Source organism: Herpailurus yagouaroundi, unplaced genomic scaffold (genome assembly GCF_014898765.1).
Source record: "Herpailurus yagouaroundi ecotype Mexico unplaced genomic scaffold, PumYag 29, whole genome shotgun sequence".
Classification (NCBI taxonomy): Eukaryota; Metazoa; Chordata; class Mammalia; order Carnivora; family Felidae; genus Herpailurus; species Herpailurus yagouaroundi.
The window spans coordinates 50,832,517-50,850,513 of NW_024412377.1; the positions used below are offsets into that span (position 1 = coordinate 50,832,517).

At 43.5% G+C, this 17,997-nt stretch overlaps 1 long non-coding RNA gene across 1 annotated transcript; it reads left to right on the plus strand.

Moving 5' to 3' along the window:
* Positions 1 to 207: 207 nt before the first annotated feature.
* LOC121010150 (uncharacterized) lies at positions 208 to 11,353 on the plus strand. Its single transcript, XR_005781024.1, has 2 exons — positions 208 to 489; positions 10,938 to 11,353. It is a non-coding gene; the product is annotated as an uncharacterized LOC121010150 (long non-coding RNA).
* The last annotated feature ends 6,644 nt before the right edge of the window (positions 11,354 to 17,997 follow it).

The window sequence follows — 17,997 nt, forward strand, 5'->3', positions numbered from 1 at the left end:
TGGAAAAGCAGCAGGAGGAGAAAAAAGTCTGTAATTTTAATGGGACTATGGAGACCACTTTGAAATATTGAACATTTCCATGAGAACAAATAGCTTCTACCTGATGTCATAGCTGCTTGTTCTCTTTAAGGATCCAAGCGAGTAGGTGAGTTTTCCTGACGTAGGGTATGGTTGGGTCCTTCAGGACATTGAAGGATGTCACTCGTGGGGCATGGTCGGCTCCCTGGACTGTGCCTGTTCCCTGAGCCAGGACTTTGATTTCAGCGTTCCTTTCTCTAAAGCCACGGCCACTGCAGCCCAGCAGTGACTCAAGCAGATGGCTGTTGGTGACAAGCCTCTTCTGATTGGTAATAAAAATACCAGAAGCTACACTGCATTGTGTACAAATACGTGAGGCTATTGCAGATTCCTTTGTATCTCTAGATTCTATTTTGAGAGCGGGTTGATCTTCTCCATGCAGAACCCTCACAGAATGAGCAATCACGCCAGGTGGGTGCTTGAAGCGCTATTGCAGTTTGTGAAAGTCAAGATTTGTTTGTTTGTTTGTTTGTTTGTTTGTTTTAATCAGCCTTCAAAACCATACCCTTACCCTCTAGGATTTCTGACTGACTGCCCGTGATCTGGGGTGGGGAGGAGGAGAAAGAATTTGGATCTTATACAAAAACCATCAGAGGCTCTTCCCAGTTGAAAAACGAACTCAGATTGTACTGCCTCTCTCTTCCCTTACGAGATGCTGCTAAATGAACAATACTGTGGGAAAATGCAGAACTGCGGATGGGAACGGAATTTGGGGCAGAGTCTGGGGCGCCTGGGTGGCTCGGTCGCTTGAGCGTCCAACTTCGGCTCAGGTCATGATCTCACACTCCGTGAGTTCGAACCCTGCGTCAGGCTCTGTGCTGACAGCTCAGAGCCTGGAGCCTGTTTCAGATTCTGTGTCTCCCTCTCTCTCTGACCCTTCCCCGTTCATGCTCTATCTCTCTCTGTCTCAAAAATAAATAAAACGTTAAAAAAAAAACCCATAAATAAATAAATAAATAAATAAATAAATAAATAAGTTGGGGCAGAATCTAAATGCCCAGAATCCACTTCCTGCTCAATGACTCTAAGAACAGGTGAGAGTTGAAGTTTGAACTTGTTTTGCTTCATTTATGGCACTGGTTCACAAACATTTCAGCATCAAATCACCTGGGGAGCTTTTATAAAATTGCAGATTCCCAGGTCAGAACCTCACTCAGAGGTTCTAATTGAGAAAGTTTAATTTTTTTTTTTTAATGTTTGTTTATTATTGACAGAGAGAGAGAGAGAGAGAGAGAGCATGAACAGGGGAGGGTCAGAGAGAGAGGGAGACACAGAATCCGAAGCGGGCTCCAGGCTCTGAGCTGTCAGCACAGAGCCCGACTCGGGGCTCGAACTCACGGATTATGAGATCATGACCTGAGCCAAAGCCGGACGCTCAAGCGACTGAGCCACCCAGGCAGCCTCTCTGCTTGGAAAAGTTTAGACTGGGGCCAGGGATTCTATATTTGGGATGAGAAACCTAGGTGACTCCAACCTGCTACTGCTACACTAAAATGTGATATTAATAAGTTTAAAAGTCATGGGGCCAACTGTGACCCATGTCAGCTAACTGCTAACTCTGTGGCCCCAATCTACCAATCATGAGGGTTCTGGGTGGGGGTGTGAGAAGCACTGGCATGGAGAGAAAAGATAACAGATAAGGGATCAGAAGGTCTGGTTTCCAGTCCTTTCCCTGTCATTTATTAGCCATGGGACCTTGGGCAAATGTCACTGGGGGGCTCAGTGCCTCATCTATAGAATGGGGCCTATAATTCATGCCTTGCTTACCTCATTGGGTCATGAGGATCAAATTAGAAATAACTGGGTAAAAAAATTACATGTTAGAAGTCACAATATTTTCATAGAGAGGCAGTACTTTCCCTCTTGAGTCTAATGATGGTCTACTCACACTCAGCATCCCCAGACCCAAGCACCTCTGCTCAATGAACCAAGGGAAGCCTGGTTTGTTGTAAGAGCTGATTCCAAATGCAGTTATCATGACCCGGAAGGAAGTGGTTTTTAGAACGGCCAGCTGCATGCTATAAAGGGAAGATTCTGGGGCTCCATCCTGCATCAGAGGCTCTGTGAGTGTGGGTGGGAATTTTAACATTGCCAGAGACCATTCTTCTATAAAAAGTGGGAGAGTCACTGGGCATGGGAATAATGGATGCTGGGGGCCTAAGAGTTGCACACACAGGTCCTCTTTCCTGCTTCCTGTGGCCCAGGAAAAAAAAAGCCTCTTGGTGCCCCAGTGTTTTCCTTCATCTCCTGCCCTGCTCCTCTATCCCGTCTACTCTGATTACCTGCCCCCTGGCGGGTCCAGCTATACATGACTGCAGCCTTTGCCGTTTTGCCCTGAAATCATCTCCCTCTATCAAAACTTGTTCCCTTCCTGTTGGTTCTCAAGCAAACAGTTTCCAAATCCAGTTCCCTTGAAGGTGTGTGGTACAGGTTCTGGCACCCCCAAGACTCAGCTTTTGTTTTTAAACAGATTTTTTTTTTTTTTATATTTTATCATTTTTTCAAAGCATTCTGTCAAGGCATTTCCTAGAGCAATTCTAGCAGAGGAACATGAGTCATTAGCACCAGGTCAGGTGCTAATGGGCCAGGACAATACTGGGGACAAGGATCCCCACCCCTCAGCCTGCATAGCTGAGGAAGCCAAGCCAGCTCTCCATGCCTGTCAGTCAGCCTGATTCCAAAACGCTGATTCCTGGGCTCGCATCCTCTCCCTGGCCCACTCCCTTTCTCTATTTTAAAACAATGCGACAAAGTGTTTCCGCTTTGCATAGGGAAGGCCTCCTTTCCTTGGAGTTTTGTCATTTTATCACCCAGCTCCAGAGAGTAGCCAGCGGGGCTCTGAGCTGAGACTACAGCCTCGGATTTCCCAAAGCCTCCAATTCCTCCCCCAAGGGGTTGGCAGCCTCCCTCCTGGGCAGGGCCTGGCTCATGGAGCCCTGGTTTTCTGTTTATTGATTTCTAGTTGTGACATGTGGCTCATCATGTCAAAATTCTAAAGGCTGATGTTGCCCCAAAGTACCATTAATGAAAACTCCTTCCATGAATACTGTGTTTTGATGAGGGCAGTGAGTCTTCAGGCAACATTTCTAAGTATTGTTTTTGCTTGGTTTGAGGGATGGTTTTTTTTTAACTTCTTTCTTTTAAATTGAAAAGAACATAAAATGGACAGTAGATTAAGAAAGGATAAATATGTAAGGTGAACTTGAGGAAAAGACTAATTTTAACAACCTCCAAGAGGGGATGAGAGGTGATGGACCCTCCAGTTGGTAAAGCATCAGAGTCAGGCAGCTACGGGTGAGGGAATGCTTGGTAGTAAGCAAAACTGAGAGCACCAGAACATAACTACTCTTTTATGATATCCTAGCTTTTACAGATATTCTCCCAGGAGTAATAGGCTGAAAACGTCCTGCTGCATCCCATCAACATGTAGAGGAGGAATCAACAAACTGCCACCCACCCCCTATTTTTATAGTTTTATTGCAATAGAGCCATACCCATTCCTACTGTCTGCAACTGTATGCATGCTACACAAAGTGATTACAGCAGATCATATGCTCCACTACATCAGAAATATTTGCTGTCTTGTCCTTTACAAAAAGAGCTTGCCCACATCTGGTCTAGATGCTGTATCCTCTAGATCACTACTTTATAAACTTTTCCCCTTAGCAACAGAATGCTTTTTTTTTTTTTTGCAAAGAATATTCTGGGTGCCTGGGTGGCTCAGTCAGTTGAGAGTCTGACTGTTAATTTTGGATCAGGTCATGATCCCAGAATTGTGGGATTGAGCCCCACATCTGGGTCCATGCTGAGCATGGAGCCTGACTTGGGATTCTCTCTCTCTCTCTCTCTCTCTCCCTCTCTGCCCCTCTCCCCTGCTCACACATACTTTCTATCTAAAATTAAAAAAAAAAAAAAAAAGAAGAACAAGAAGAAGAAAGCTGGAAGTATTACAATTCCAGATTTCAAGATATACTACAAAGCTATTGTAATCAAAACAGTATGGTACTGGCACAAAAATAGACAGATAGATCAATGGAAACAGAATGGAGAGCCCAGAAATAGAGCCACACTTATGTGGCCAATTAATCTATGACAAAGTTAAGACTACATTAAAAAGAAAAAAGCTTTTGCAGAGCAAAGGAAACCATCAACACAACAAAAAAGCAACATACTGAATGGGAGAAGATATTTGCAAATGCTATGTCTGATAAGGGGTTAATATTCAAAACATACAAAGAACTTATACAACTGAAGGCTTAGAAAACAATCTGATTTTAAAATGTACAGAGGACCTGAATAGACATTTTCCCAAAGAAGACATACAAATAGTCACCTGACACATGAAAAGATGCTTAACATCAGTAATCATCAGGAAAATGCAAATGAAAACCACACTGAGATATCACCTTACACCTGTCAGAATGGCTAAAATAAAAAAGACGAGAGATAACAGATGTTGGCAAGGATGTGGGAAAAAAAGGAACTCTCATGCACAGTTGGTGGGAATGTGAATCGGTGCAGCCACTATTGAAAACAGTATGGAGGTTCCTCAAAAAATTAAAAATAGTTCTATTTTTAATATGATCCAATGCTTCCACTACTGGGATATTTAGTGAAAGAAAATGAATACACCAATTTGAAAAGATATATACACCCCTATATTTATTGCAGCATTATTACAATAGCCAAGATATGGAAGCAACCTAAGTGTCCATTGATAGATGAATGGATAAAGAAGAGGAGGTATGTATAAAATGGAATATTACTAAGCCAAAAAAAAAATAAAATCTTGCCACTTGTGACAACAGGGATGGACCTAGAAGATATCATGCAAGGCGAAATAAGTCAGACTGAGAAAGACAAATACCATATGATTTCATTCGCATGTGGCATCTGAAAAACAAAACAAATGACTAAACAGACAGATAAAAAGCAGAGTCAGACCTATAAATACAGAGAACAAACTGAAGGGCAAAAATGGGTGAAGGGGAGTGGGAGGTACGGGTTTCCAGTTATGGAATGAATAAGTCCTGGGAATAAAAGATACAGCATAGGAAATATAATGAATGGTATTGTAATAGCGTTGCATGGTGGCAGATGGTAGCTACACTTGTGAGCATAGCCGAAGGTACAGAGATCACAGTGAATCACTATGTAGTACACTTGAAATTAAGGTTACATTGTGTGTCAACTATACTAAAAAAAAAAAAAAAAAAGAGTAAAGAAATCACTGCACAATATATGCTTCTTAAAGGCAGGGTACTGCCTTGGTTTCTTTGTGTCTGTCTAGTGACTGACAGAAAATACACTCAAGATAAGTATGAAGGACGAATAATGGAATGAAGTGCCTCTAATTAAGACCCTCCATGGTCACTTTTGAATCTCTTTCTGCCCCCCTGGCATCTAATGTCTCCCTAAGAGTGATTTGTACCCACTGTCTCCTCTTCCTATATTCTCATTACTGGTTTCTGACTTTAGTCCCATTGCTCTGCTGGAACTGTTGTCACCAAGGTCCCCAATGATATTCTTAACTACCACAGTCCATGGACATTACTGAGCTCCTATCTTCAGGCGAGCCTTTGGGCATTTGACAATTTCTGAATCTTCCCGCCCCTTGGGCTTCTCATTACACCACAACCTCCTGGCTGTTTTTGCTTGTTTTTGATCTTGCTTCCCTGTCTCTGAAACTGGCTCCATTTTGTCTGCCCCTAAACAATGGTGTCCTATAAGTATTGACATTGCAGCAACTGAAATCTAAATGTCGAGGGCTACAAGTCACAACTTTAAGTGTATCCTCCTTCCTAAATTTTGGACTCATTTATTGAATCCCTTATGACACAGCCCCGCCTGGCACCCCCAACTCAAACTTTCCTAATCTGAATTCACTGTGGCTCTCACAAGCTGCTTCCTCTGATGACACGATTTTCTGGCCTATTCTTGTCAACTTCAACCTGGGTGCTTCAACTCGAACAGCAAACACCAGATTCTGCCCACTTTGCAATCTAAGAGTTTCTTTTTTTTTTTTAAAGAGAAAAACCATTTTTTGTTTAATAAATTATACAGAAATGGGTTTATTATTTTGTGACAAAAATGCAAAGTATGATTAATTATTAATCTCTTTCAATTTATTCAAATTTTTTAAATTTTATTTTTTTAATTTACATCCAAATTAGCATATAGTGCAACAATGATTTCAGGAGTAGATTCCTTAGTGCCCCTTACCCATTTAGTCCACCCCCTCCCACACCCCCTCTAGCAACCCTCTGTTGTTCTCCATGTTTATGAGTCTCTTATGCTTTGCTCCCCTCCCTATTTTTATATTATTTTTGTTTCCCTTCCCTTATGTTCATCTGTTTTGTCTCCTAAAGTCCTCATATGAGTGAAGTCATATGATATTTGTCTTTCTCTGACTGACTAATTTCACTTAGCATCATACCCTCCAGTTCCATCCACATAGTTGCAATGGCAAGATCTCATTCTTTTTGATTACCAAGTAATACTCCATTGTATATAAATACCACATCTTTTTTGTCCATTCATCCATCGACGGACATTTGGGCTCTTTCCATACTTTGGCTATTGTTGAGAGTGCTGCTATGAGCATAGGGGTGCATGTGTGCCTTCAAAACAGTACCCCTGTATCCCTTGGATAAATACCTAGGAGTGCAATTGCTGGGTCATAGGGTAGTTCTATTTCTAGTTTTTTGAGGAACCTCCATACTGCTTTCCAGAGTGGCTGCACAAGCTTGCATTCCCATCAATCTAAGAGTTTCTTGACTCCGTCCCCTTTATTCATCTCTTATCACTCCCTTGGGATGATGAGTGTCCCAGTTGGTCTCCTGAACCTTAGAGTGTAGCCCATTCTCCTCCGTGCAGCTGGAGGGATTATGTCATTCCTTGCTCCCCCAGTGCCCACATACTTACAAGCTCTCCGTGGCATCCCACTGCTCATGGCATCAAGGCCAGAGTTTATCAACTTTACTTACAAGGTTGTACAAGGGCTTGTTCCTATGGTCTCTCTGATCTCATCATAGATACCTCTCTTCACTCACGGCCTCTGAGCCATGCTGCATGCCATGCTTCTTCCAACCAAAGAGGCTTAATCCAACCTTTGCCTTTGTCTGATATGGCCACCCCTAAATAACACTTATTCATCCTGTGACTCTGAACCCAAACACCACTTTCTCTGGGATGCTACTTTCCCTGACTGAATCAAATGCAGCCACCATGGGATTTCGGGGCACCATGAATGTCTCCTTCCTAACTCTTGCACTTGTCTTATACTTTTGTGCCTGGTTTTGTAATTATTGCTTGATATATATCTCCTACTAGACCCTAATCTCCGTGTGGTCAGGAACAAAGTCTGAATTTACTCTTCCACTTATCCCAGTGGCTACCCCAGCACTGCATGTCCTGTAAGTGGTACGTGAAAGTGCAAATAGTCATTGAGTGAATAAAATTGTGTCCCTTTGTAGAATTGTTCCCCTTAAATGTCTCCTGAATACATTCTACCTGAAAGATACACCAGATCTTATCTGGGCTTGCCCTTAAATGATTCCCCATTGGCAGCAGGATACAGTTAAGCCTCATGCCATACAAGCCCTGTCATGATCTTGACCATTCTCTGGGCTCATCTCTCGGCCTCACTGTTGGGAACTTTATGCTGTTGCAACCCAGGCCTCCTTCCTGTTTTTAGCACACATCATCCTATGTCATACCTTTGTTCCTTGTGCAGACTTCACTCAGATTCACTGACTGTTAACATTTCGCACATTTGCTTTCTCTCTCTGTCTATATGTGTATGTGTGAGGATATGTGTACTTGGGGGAGGATTTGAAAGTAAGTTGAAGCCATCGTGACACTTCGCTGCCGAGTGTTTCAGCGACTGGCATCTAAGAATAAGGTCATTCTCCTCTATAACCACAACATAATTATCACACTTTGGAAATTTAGCATTAACAGAATACCATCATGCAGATTAAATTCATATTTTCCCGATTATCTGAGTAATGAAATTATAGCTCCTTGTTTTATTTTGTTTTGTTTTCCCTCACCCAGTTTTGCTCCTCCCCCATCCCCTGTTCTAGGTCTGGTTTGCTGCCTCTACTTCCTCATTTCCACTCTGATTTCAGAAAGGGCAGAAGTTTCAAGCTGTACATCAAAACCTGTTTCTTCTATCTGAGCACAGAGCTTGTCCTCATTCCGGGCTCCCTTTGAAGTTGGGTGTGTGCCTGTGTGGCCAAGTTCTGATGGGTACAACCTTCAAGGTCAAGGTTTTTAAGAAGTAGAGAGATCTCATCTGCATTCTCTCCTTTTACCAGCTGAATGTGGAAAATGAAGATAAGGCTCTAGGGAACAGTGGAGACACAAGATAGAAGGAGCCCTGGGTCTTCAAATCACTGGACAGAGGAAAGTGTCACGCCAACCAGGGACACATGCCTTGGGTTGTTAGATGGGTAGAAATAAGTTTCTATTATGTTTGAGCCCTTATACAGCTGTGGATCTACTTGTTACAGCAGCCAGTATCACCAAATGAAGTTAAAGGTCCTTCCGTGGAAAGGGAGTGGATGGATCTTCTCACCCAGAACCTCTTACCTCAGGGGAGAAAGAACAGTGCAGAGGAGGCTCGGATGTCGCAGGCCAGGAAACAGGTAGTCCCAGGAGCTAAAGCCCTGGGACAGAGAAGGAGCACCAATAGGTACAGGAGCTCAGCCCACAGGAACTCCAATCCCGGGTCTCTGTCTTCCAACTTCTATGCATGCTTGTGTCTAACTATGCCTTTGTGCAATGAGGAGTCCATTTCTTAAGTTGTACCAGAGAAATTAGTCAACACAGAGGCTTTTTTCTAAATGCAGAAAACTAACAAAATAGAGAAAATCCATAAAAGTTTGCTTTGACAATATGAAGATAATATGAACAAAGAATTACAGCCATTATGTGAACTTCTCATTTTGTCTAGTTACTATGCAGCACAATAAGAAGACTTACCATCAAATATGTCAGATTTGCTTTGTTGTCAGTTTATTTGATCACGACACCAAACTTTCATCTTGAATGTACAGCCTGCATTGTTCATGCTGCAGCTCACAGCTTAACAAACTAGAGTCAAACTCACTATCCTCTATCATAAACAGCTTTATGGCTGAGTAAAATTTGAGAACATTTCATCAGTATTTACGTTTTATGGGTTTTGTCAACTTGCTTTAATTTTCGACCGTGTGGACTGAATTAGAAAGATGCTAAGCAGTGAGACTGTTGCTGAGCCAGAGATCTGAGGCTTTCGAGGGATCCTTTGGTCTTAGCAAAGCCTGGCTGCTTCATGCCACACTCCTGGTCGGTCAGACCAGGCTGAGGTTTGCCCATCAGTCTGACTTTGTTTCCAAGACCTCCGCATCTCCTTACATTAAATTAATTGTATATATTACTTGCAATATTGTATATATTAAGTGCATAATAATATACCAATGTTATTAAAGTGTTCTGGCAAAACTATGTGAGCAGAGGAAAATATCACAGTCCAATACCAGATGATGCTAACAAAATAATAATAGCAGCATCCAACACTTACTGAGCAGATACTATGTGTCAGGTACTGCCCTAACTGTTTTCCAACTTAATGAATGTTTACAGTAATCCCAGGAGGGAGGAAGAGTGGCTCATTACTTCTTCACATAAATTTTGAGACAATACAGAACTTCCCAAAGTCACAAAGCCTGGCTAGCTGGGGCTAACCCATAGATGAGGTAAGTAACCTCACTCGCTCCTTCCAACTTCTCTTTTACTACACTTTCTCCTTTACTTCAACAATGATATATTCAACAAATGTATATTGTATTCAACATGTATATATAAGATAAATATAACACACACACATACATAAAACAAATATATGTACATATATATTGCTGGGTGCTGAGGACAACCTTGTTCTCAACAAGCTTATGATTTCCTTGGGGAAGGCTGAAGGGTGAACAATTACAATACACTGGAAAAGTGCTGTGATGATAGGAGTGTGGGCCTCTGTTGGAAGGAACCTCTAACCCAAATTTAGGGGCAAATGGGGAAGGCTTCCTGGAGAAAGAGGAATCTATGCTGAGACCTATAGGACAGGAGGGAACAAAACAGGAGAAGAAAGAAGGCAAGAAAAGAGAGTTCTAGGCTGTGGAAGCAGCACCACACTAGCGGTCTGTACCAGGAGAGACAGTTACATACGGCCCATGGACACTACAGTGGCTTCACCAGATGAAGCGCTAAACAGCCCTTTGCAGAAAGTTTTCTCCTGTCTACTACAGGGCCTGATTTTCTCGACATTGATCCATTGACAAATGTTTCTATCAATAAACCAATCAGATTTATTATTTACTACACAGAAGGCACCGGGTGAGGCCTAGAGGAGAATTCCAAGAGCTCTGAAACTCTGCTTCTATTTTCAAAGAGTTTACTGAGTGTGGGTCTGGAACATTCTCAGAGGAAAAAAAAAAGAGAGAGAGGGAGAGAGAGAGAAATTTAATAGTAATCCAGACATTAAAGGAGGAGGAAGAATGTTAGGAGGCTGAAACACTCAGCCTGGCTTTAGACCCTCACTCAGCCACACCCTCACTATGCAAGCATGCTTGAGCTACTCAACCTTTCTGAACTCCGGCTCCCCATTCATTGAGTGGGAAAAATAAAAGGTCCCTTTCAGGAAGATGGCAGGGATTAAATAGGGACCGCCTGCACAGCACCTAGCATGCTGCCCAGCACAGAGCAAGCTCTTGATAAATGTCTTAACCATCATCATATTATTATAATTTCAATTAATTCGCCCCATAAATACTTGGGTGCCTCCTCCGTGGTGCCTCTTGTACTTTTTATTTCAGGACTCCTGGGTTCATGACACACCAACCATCACCCCAGCACCCGACTCCTCTTCTTCCATTGGACTCTGCCCTGAAGCCTGCAGCAGATAGCCAAAGAAACACAACTCATGAGCCCTGAGGAAGCTGGTTCGCCTGTCTAGAAGCCATCCTCAAAGTCTCCTGGGCACTTCCCCAAGTCTCCCCGGCCTGTTTGTCTCTGCACACACAGATTGCTTTCTCCTGACCGCTTGCAGCCCTGTCTTTACTTGGCGATTAATTGTACATCATCCCTGACATCTTTTACCGTGTTCTGCTATATTTTTATTTATTATTGATTCTACACATGCCTAACATTTGCTAAGTCCAAACCATGTGCTGACAGCACTTAGCAATGGTCTTGCTGAAGGGATAAAAGACTATTAAATTGGGTTGAAACATCTAGTTTTAAACCGTTAGAGAGTGCATGCTCAAACAGAATCAGGAACCAAAGGCATATTTGTTTAAAAGAAAAAAACAAAAAACCAAAAATGCTAGCATCTAGTCAATTACCCAGTAAAAAACAAGACTTATGTGAGAGTTTTAAAATAACAACACTGAAAGCAACTCTTATTTATTTGTTTGTATGTTTAATTCATGGATGATGGTGAGGAGGTCTCCTGTGTTTTTAACCCCGGTGCCTGGGGCAACCGGAGCACCGTTCGGAGAGGCTGGAAGATGACGGGAGAGCAAGTATGATGGTGATGGTGAGACACAGTAAGTTTAAGTTGCAGACAAGTTAATTTCAAAACCATAGTAGGCCACACAAGTGAAAATGTCCAATCAAGCAGCTGGCAGTCTGGGAATGGAGTTGAGGAGAGAGGACAGGGCAGAAGTGGATAGAGGCATCCTTCCCAGAAGAGATAGCCACACTTTGAGCAGAAGTCTTTTGGTGCCAGACATCCAAGGAAGGGGCACACATTTACCAGGGTGAGTAACACATCGCCAGGCCTCCTTGGACTTCTTTGCCCAAATTGGAGAAAACTGACCGAGACCCAAGAGGTCTGGGGTAAAGCCCCGGAGGCTTACCTTTGAATTTTCCTGTTCTATCTTAAAACATCCTGTGAATTTTCCATTCCACTCCACAATACACAAATAATATTTTAAATTACTTTTGAGTAAAGCTGACTGTGATGGATGACAGGTGGCATTTAGCCTGTGGCTTCACATAGGACAAATTATCCCAGGCATAAGAGGGAGTTCACACTTCAGCTTGAAAAGCAAGGCATTCAGCAAGGAGCCAAGTGTTTGTTTTTGCTTTTGTGTTTTTCCCCCTCTTTGGCAGGGATCAGATCATGAGATTGGCTAGCCAATTAGCAGGGCAAGCATGGGAGTCAGTGGAACCCTAGACAGGGAAGTTTTGATGAGGGTGAGGCCATCAGGAAAGGTCTGGTTGCTGAAAGGGTGTGTAGGTGAGGGGATTGCCTGAGTTGCATCACGTTTGGGGGCCTTACTGGACAGAGTGAGGGATGCCAGAAGGGAGAATGAAGTGCTGGGATCCTGGGTCTTGGCACTGTTATTGACCCTAAGTGGAAGGGGAGGGAGAATGACCGGGCTAGGCCTTCAGGGCGCTGTTTGCTTTGGGGCTATGTGAACCAAGGACTCTAGAAGGTTCTCTGCAGGGCCACTAACGGGCTGAGATTTCTCTCCAGACTGGAAACAGATGGCTGGAGCTTCCGTCCCACGGCATATTTCACGAACAGATTGGGTGCGATCTTCCCTGAGATGGGGGTGTTTCAAAAGCAGAGGAGGAAGGGGAAGCTGGAAGTGGGGGAAGGCAGCCTTCAGCTTCAGTGTGGCTTCAGGACAGTTCTTGCAGATGTGGGCAGAGCGACAACTGCCGGTTCTCTGAGCCTCTGGAGATTTAGCAAACCTGGGGACGAAGGTGGGGGCAATGCAGATTATACAAGAGGATCCCGAGGGCCTTCTGGACACAGAGCCTCGCTCAGGATGGGTTTACTGTGCGTGTGAAAGGCACATCTTTCTTTCCTTACACCAAATTAAACCAATTTGATCAAAATTTGTAATGCAGAAGAGCATAATTAAATTGAAGATTTTAATTAGGCACAGTTTTGATGAAACTTAACGGAGCCGGCAGGAATACTCTTGCTGTCTATTAGACATAATCCTGCCTGGTGAAGAGCTCTTTAGTTGACTGTCTTTAATGACTGCCCAGCACTCAGTCTCCTCACTGGTGCTCCAGCCAGCCTAGAAGCAGAGAGGTGAGAGGGGCCTGGGGAGAGGAAGGAGTGGGGTGTACATCCACAGGGTGGCAGCTCTCCTCAAAGGAATGGTGCTGCTAAACTTTGGGGGTACCCAATTATCCCCTTTTCATCTGTCACAGTGGAGAAATCGTGCAGAATTATGTTGAGGGCAGTTTCACAGTAATGAGTCAGGAAGGAGAGGGCAGGGCTCCCCACAGCCTGAGAGGAACCTCTGCTGGCCTTCTTTGCTAATTGCTGGCACCTCTCAATGACACTTCACAAAGCTAGAATCTTCCACCAGCCTCGGGCAGAAAAGCCCTTAAAGAAGGCCTCCCCGGGGTAGAGATCTGGGAAGAGCCCTCAGCCTGCCTGCCCAGACTTTCATAAACACTGCATCGCTGAAGGAAGGAAGGAATGAACAAAGCAATTAATGAATAAGTGATTCACCCTGGAACTCTGCTGACAAAGAGAAGGAATTAAAAAGTATGGGCTGGTCATGGCTGCTGCCTTTTTACAAACAGTGGCTGGGCTTCAGAGAGAAACACTCCCTTTCTTTCCTCATCTCTCCCTTCTTTCCTTTATCCAGCCAATTTTCTGGAGGGCTCCTTGCAGCAAGCATGCTCCCAGGCACTGTATATTTTATGGCAAGTATGTAAGGGTCCGTGTTCCCTGCCCTTCTGGAGCTACCAGACTACTGGGAGAGAGAGACAGTAGGTATATAATTAGGAATTAGGAGAAACTCTGAGAAGGAATAACAGAGAAGTCTTACTTTGGACGAGGCCAAGGATCAGCAAACCCCAGCTGAGGGGCCAAATTTGACTGATGCTTATTGTCATGAATAGAGTTTTATTGGAACGCAGCCACACCTATTCATTTGCATTTTGTCTGCCGATGCTTTTGCTTCAAAAGCAGAGCTGAGTAGTTGTGACAGAGACCTTATGTCCTGCACAACCTAAAATGTGTATCATCTGGCATCTTAGGGAAAATGTGTGCCAACTCTGGTTTAGATGGCCAGGGCAGGCCTCTCGAGAAGATGAGATTTAGCTCAGACCTGGAGAAGTTAGCAGGGTAAGGAGTTCCATACAGGAGGAAGATCAGCAGGGGTGGTCCCACAGTAGAGAGGAGTTGGGTGTGTTCAAGGACCTGGAGGAAGGTCTGTTTGTTTGACTATAGTGGTGATGGAAACACAGGGCCTGGATGAGTTGCAAGTGGAGAGAGGGCCCTTTCACTCTGAACCTTACCATTCAGACCCTGAAAAGGGATTTGAATGTGGATCTAAGTGCCCCAGAAAGCCCTCAGAGGGTTTTAAGCAAGGGTGTGATGTACTTTTTTTTTTTTTTTAATGTTTATTTATTTTTGAGACAGAGAGAGACAGAGCATGAATGGGGGAGGGTCAGAGAGAGAGGGAGACACAGAATCCGAAGCAGGCTCCAGGCTCTAAGCTGTCAACACAGAGCCCGACGCGGGGCTCGCACTCACGGACAGCGAGATCATGACTTGAGCTGAAGTCGGACGCTCAACCGACTGAGCCACCCAGGCGCCCCGATGTGATGTACTTTTTAAAGAAACTTCTGGCCCCGCTGATCAGAGGGGCTTGAAGAGGAAACCATCCCTGTCTTGATTCGATAAAGCAAGAGACTGTGGCAGCTTGGATCAAGGTCACATAAGTGGAGGTGGGGAGTCATGGGCAGATTTGGAATACATTTGGGAGGTAAAATTGACACAGTTTAGAAATAAATTAAGTGGCAGAGGAGACAGAGGAGAAAGGTCAAGAATGATCCCACCCAGCATTTTGGCTAGAGGGACTAGGGAAAGGATGATACCATTTGCTGAGGTTGGGAGAGGAGAAGCCTGGGTGGAATGATTTAAGAGGTCAGCACTTTTTATCCTCCTTAAAATTGATATTTTTGTGAGACTCCAAGTGGAGATGACAGGGACACCATTGGATAAATGACCCTGAAGTGCAGACGAGAGGCCCGGGCTGAAGATAAAAATTTGTGAGTCATCGGCATATAGATGGTATTCAAGCAACGGGACTGGATGAGCTCACCTAGGGTGGGAGGTAAAGAGAGAAGGAAAGGGGGCCCATGGCTGATGATTTTATGCAGGCTACTTAACTTCAGTTTGGCCTGTTACTCATTGGTATTTATCAAAGCACTAGGCTGAGGGTAAATTACTGAAGAGACTTAATTAAGGAATATGCTTAAAGAAATGCCATGAATTATTCTTAAGCATATGCAGCTACTCTCAGATGATCTCCCCCGCAAAGGGGAAGCAAATGAAGAGCCTTATATCTCTTCATGAAAACAAAATACAAGTGGCATATGCATTGTTTGAATGGTTTCCTTTTCTGAGCATTTATACATCCTTCTCCAAGTTGACTGATAGTTGAGTTGTTTAAAGTGGTGGTTCTTGACCACAGCTTCCTAGCAGAGTTATCTGACCAGCTGGTTAAAACTATGGATTCCCTCGGTTCCCACCCAGAGTGATTTCGTAGGTCTGGGGTAAAGTTCTAAGAATCTTTATTTTAATGAGGATTTTAGGAGATTCTGATATGGGAAGCCAATGATTTGGCATATGGTAACCATACTTTTCTCTGGTATTTCAAAGGCAAACTTGAGATTGCCCCACTCAAACAACCATATATTCTGAATTGACAATGATCTGAATTTGTGAGCTAGGGGTAAGATATAAATATTGTACTTATGGGGCACCTAGGTGATGCATTCGGTTGAGTGTGTGAGTCTTGATTTCAGTTCAGGTCATGATCTCACCGTTGTGAGATCGAACCCCGTGTTGGGTTCTGTGCTGACAGCCCAGAGCCTGCTTGGGATATTCTCTCTCTCTCTCTCTCTCTCTCTCTCTCTCCCCCCCCCCCCTGCCCACCCCCGCTTGCACTTTATCTCTCTCTCTCCCTCTAAATAAATAAATAAAAACATGTAAACATTGTGTGTATGCATACAATGGAATCATGAGTTATCATGTCCCTGCTTGCTTCCTCTTTCTCAACACGTCACTGAGGCCTCAAAATCTTAGTTCATAAAAATACTTCAGCCAACACACACATATATACAACATTCACACATACACATACAATGTCTTTCTTTCTCTTTCCTTCTATTTCCTTCTTGTGCATATGCACATCCATCTGGGTGTGCAGGTGTGTGCACACACATGCCCTCTATGAATCTTTGCCAACACTGTCTAGGTTCAGGTCCTCAGCAACTTTCAATCAAACTATTAGTTTCCTGATCAAGTAACAGTTTCTCAATTGCTCACTTTGCCAGTCCAGTCAATACAAGCTGTAGTCCATCCTCCAAATTGCTGTTGGAGGTATCTTTCTTAAACAAATCTGATTCCTTCAAGCTCCTACTTTGTGAGAAAACCCTCTATTTGGTTCCTCAGTGCCTGTTGAGAAGAGTCCATACCCCTCATCATGACATTCAATGACTGCTATAGAGGGACACCGATCTTCTTTGTGATCGAGGCTTCTTCCATTCCTGATACCAATTCACTCCCGCCCATCCACTCTTACCCACCTACTCCAGCCCAATCACACCTGCCCCTTCACATCTGCTCAGTCACCTCTGCCCCTCTACACTGTCTATCAACACCTGTCCACACACATTCACCCATGTACACTTAACTATTCACCTGCCCATTAACTCCCATAAATACACAACTCCATGTCTTGGCCTGAAATTTATTCATTCCTATAAGTGCCTGGTTAGCTTTTACTCAGATCCAGCTCAGATGTTCCCTTCACTCTAAAGTCTCCTTCAGCTCTAGAGGTAGAGCATGATATTTTCCTCCTAGCAATTCGCACATATCAAACTAGCACTTTGCACATATCTTTACTGAAACATTTACCATGTTGCATTGTGATTATTTGTTCCTTTCTCACCAATCCCCACTTCCTAAATCAAATTGTGAAGCTATTCATCTTTATCCATAGTGCTTAGCTCAAATCCAGGCTTAAATTAAGCCCTTGATAAATGTATTGAGGAACTTTCCTCCCTGTTGCCTTGCTGTCAGGCTTTCAGTGACTGAGTTCTCGAGGTTGATCATCGTGCCTATCTGTGGCAGCCCATCTTCCATCTCCAATTTGTTGGAGCCTAGGAAAACAGATTGCTGAGCTTCTTAGAATTTGGGGGAAAACAAGGGTCAGTGGGTTCCTAGAGGGCACCGGAGTGACTGCCTCTGAGTAAAGTGCTTCAGCTTTCGTGCTCCCTCTGAGTAAAGTGCTTGAGCTTTCCTGCCACCTCATATCTTGCTTCCTTCTGGGTTCTCAGTTGTGTTGTGGTAGTTTAGGCTCTTGCATACCAATCTTTAGACAATCAGGAAGTGCACATTATGCACACACCAAGTAGAAACACATTTTTCCTTGTCTTCATTCCCAAAAATTAAAATAGAGAACAATGCAGATGAAAGGCCATGAAAATTCACAGTAGGTGGTGTCCTTAACTTAGAGTCCAAACATGGACTTCAGAACCCATGAATCCTTGCTATGCTATATATGACATATGTGCATATGCATGTGGATTCTTCTAGGGGTAAGTTTTATAAGCTTTATAAGATTCCCAAAAGGGCCTGAGACCTGTGGAGTTAAGACCTACAAACTTAGAATATGTTTTTGGGTCTTTCTTTTTTCACACCTGTCTTTAAAATTAGCACATGAATCTTAAAAGACCATGGGAATGTGAATTATCCCAATACTATATGTGGGCTCCCTTGTCTTCCAATCTTTTCAAGCATCTCCAAACTTGCTTCTTTCACCTACTATTTTATCCTCCGAGCCAGGAGAAAGCAAGGCGGTATCGTTTCTAATGAGTCTTGTAAAT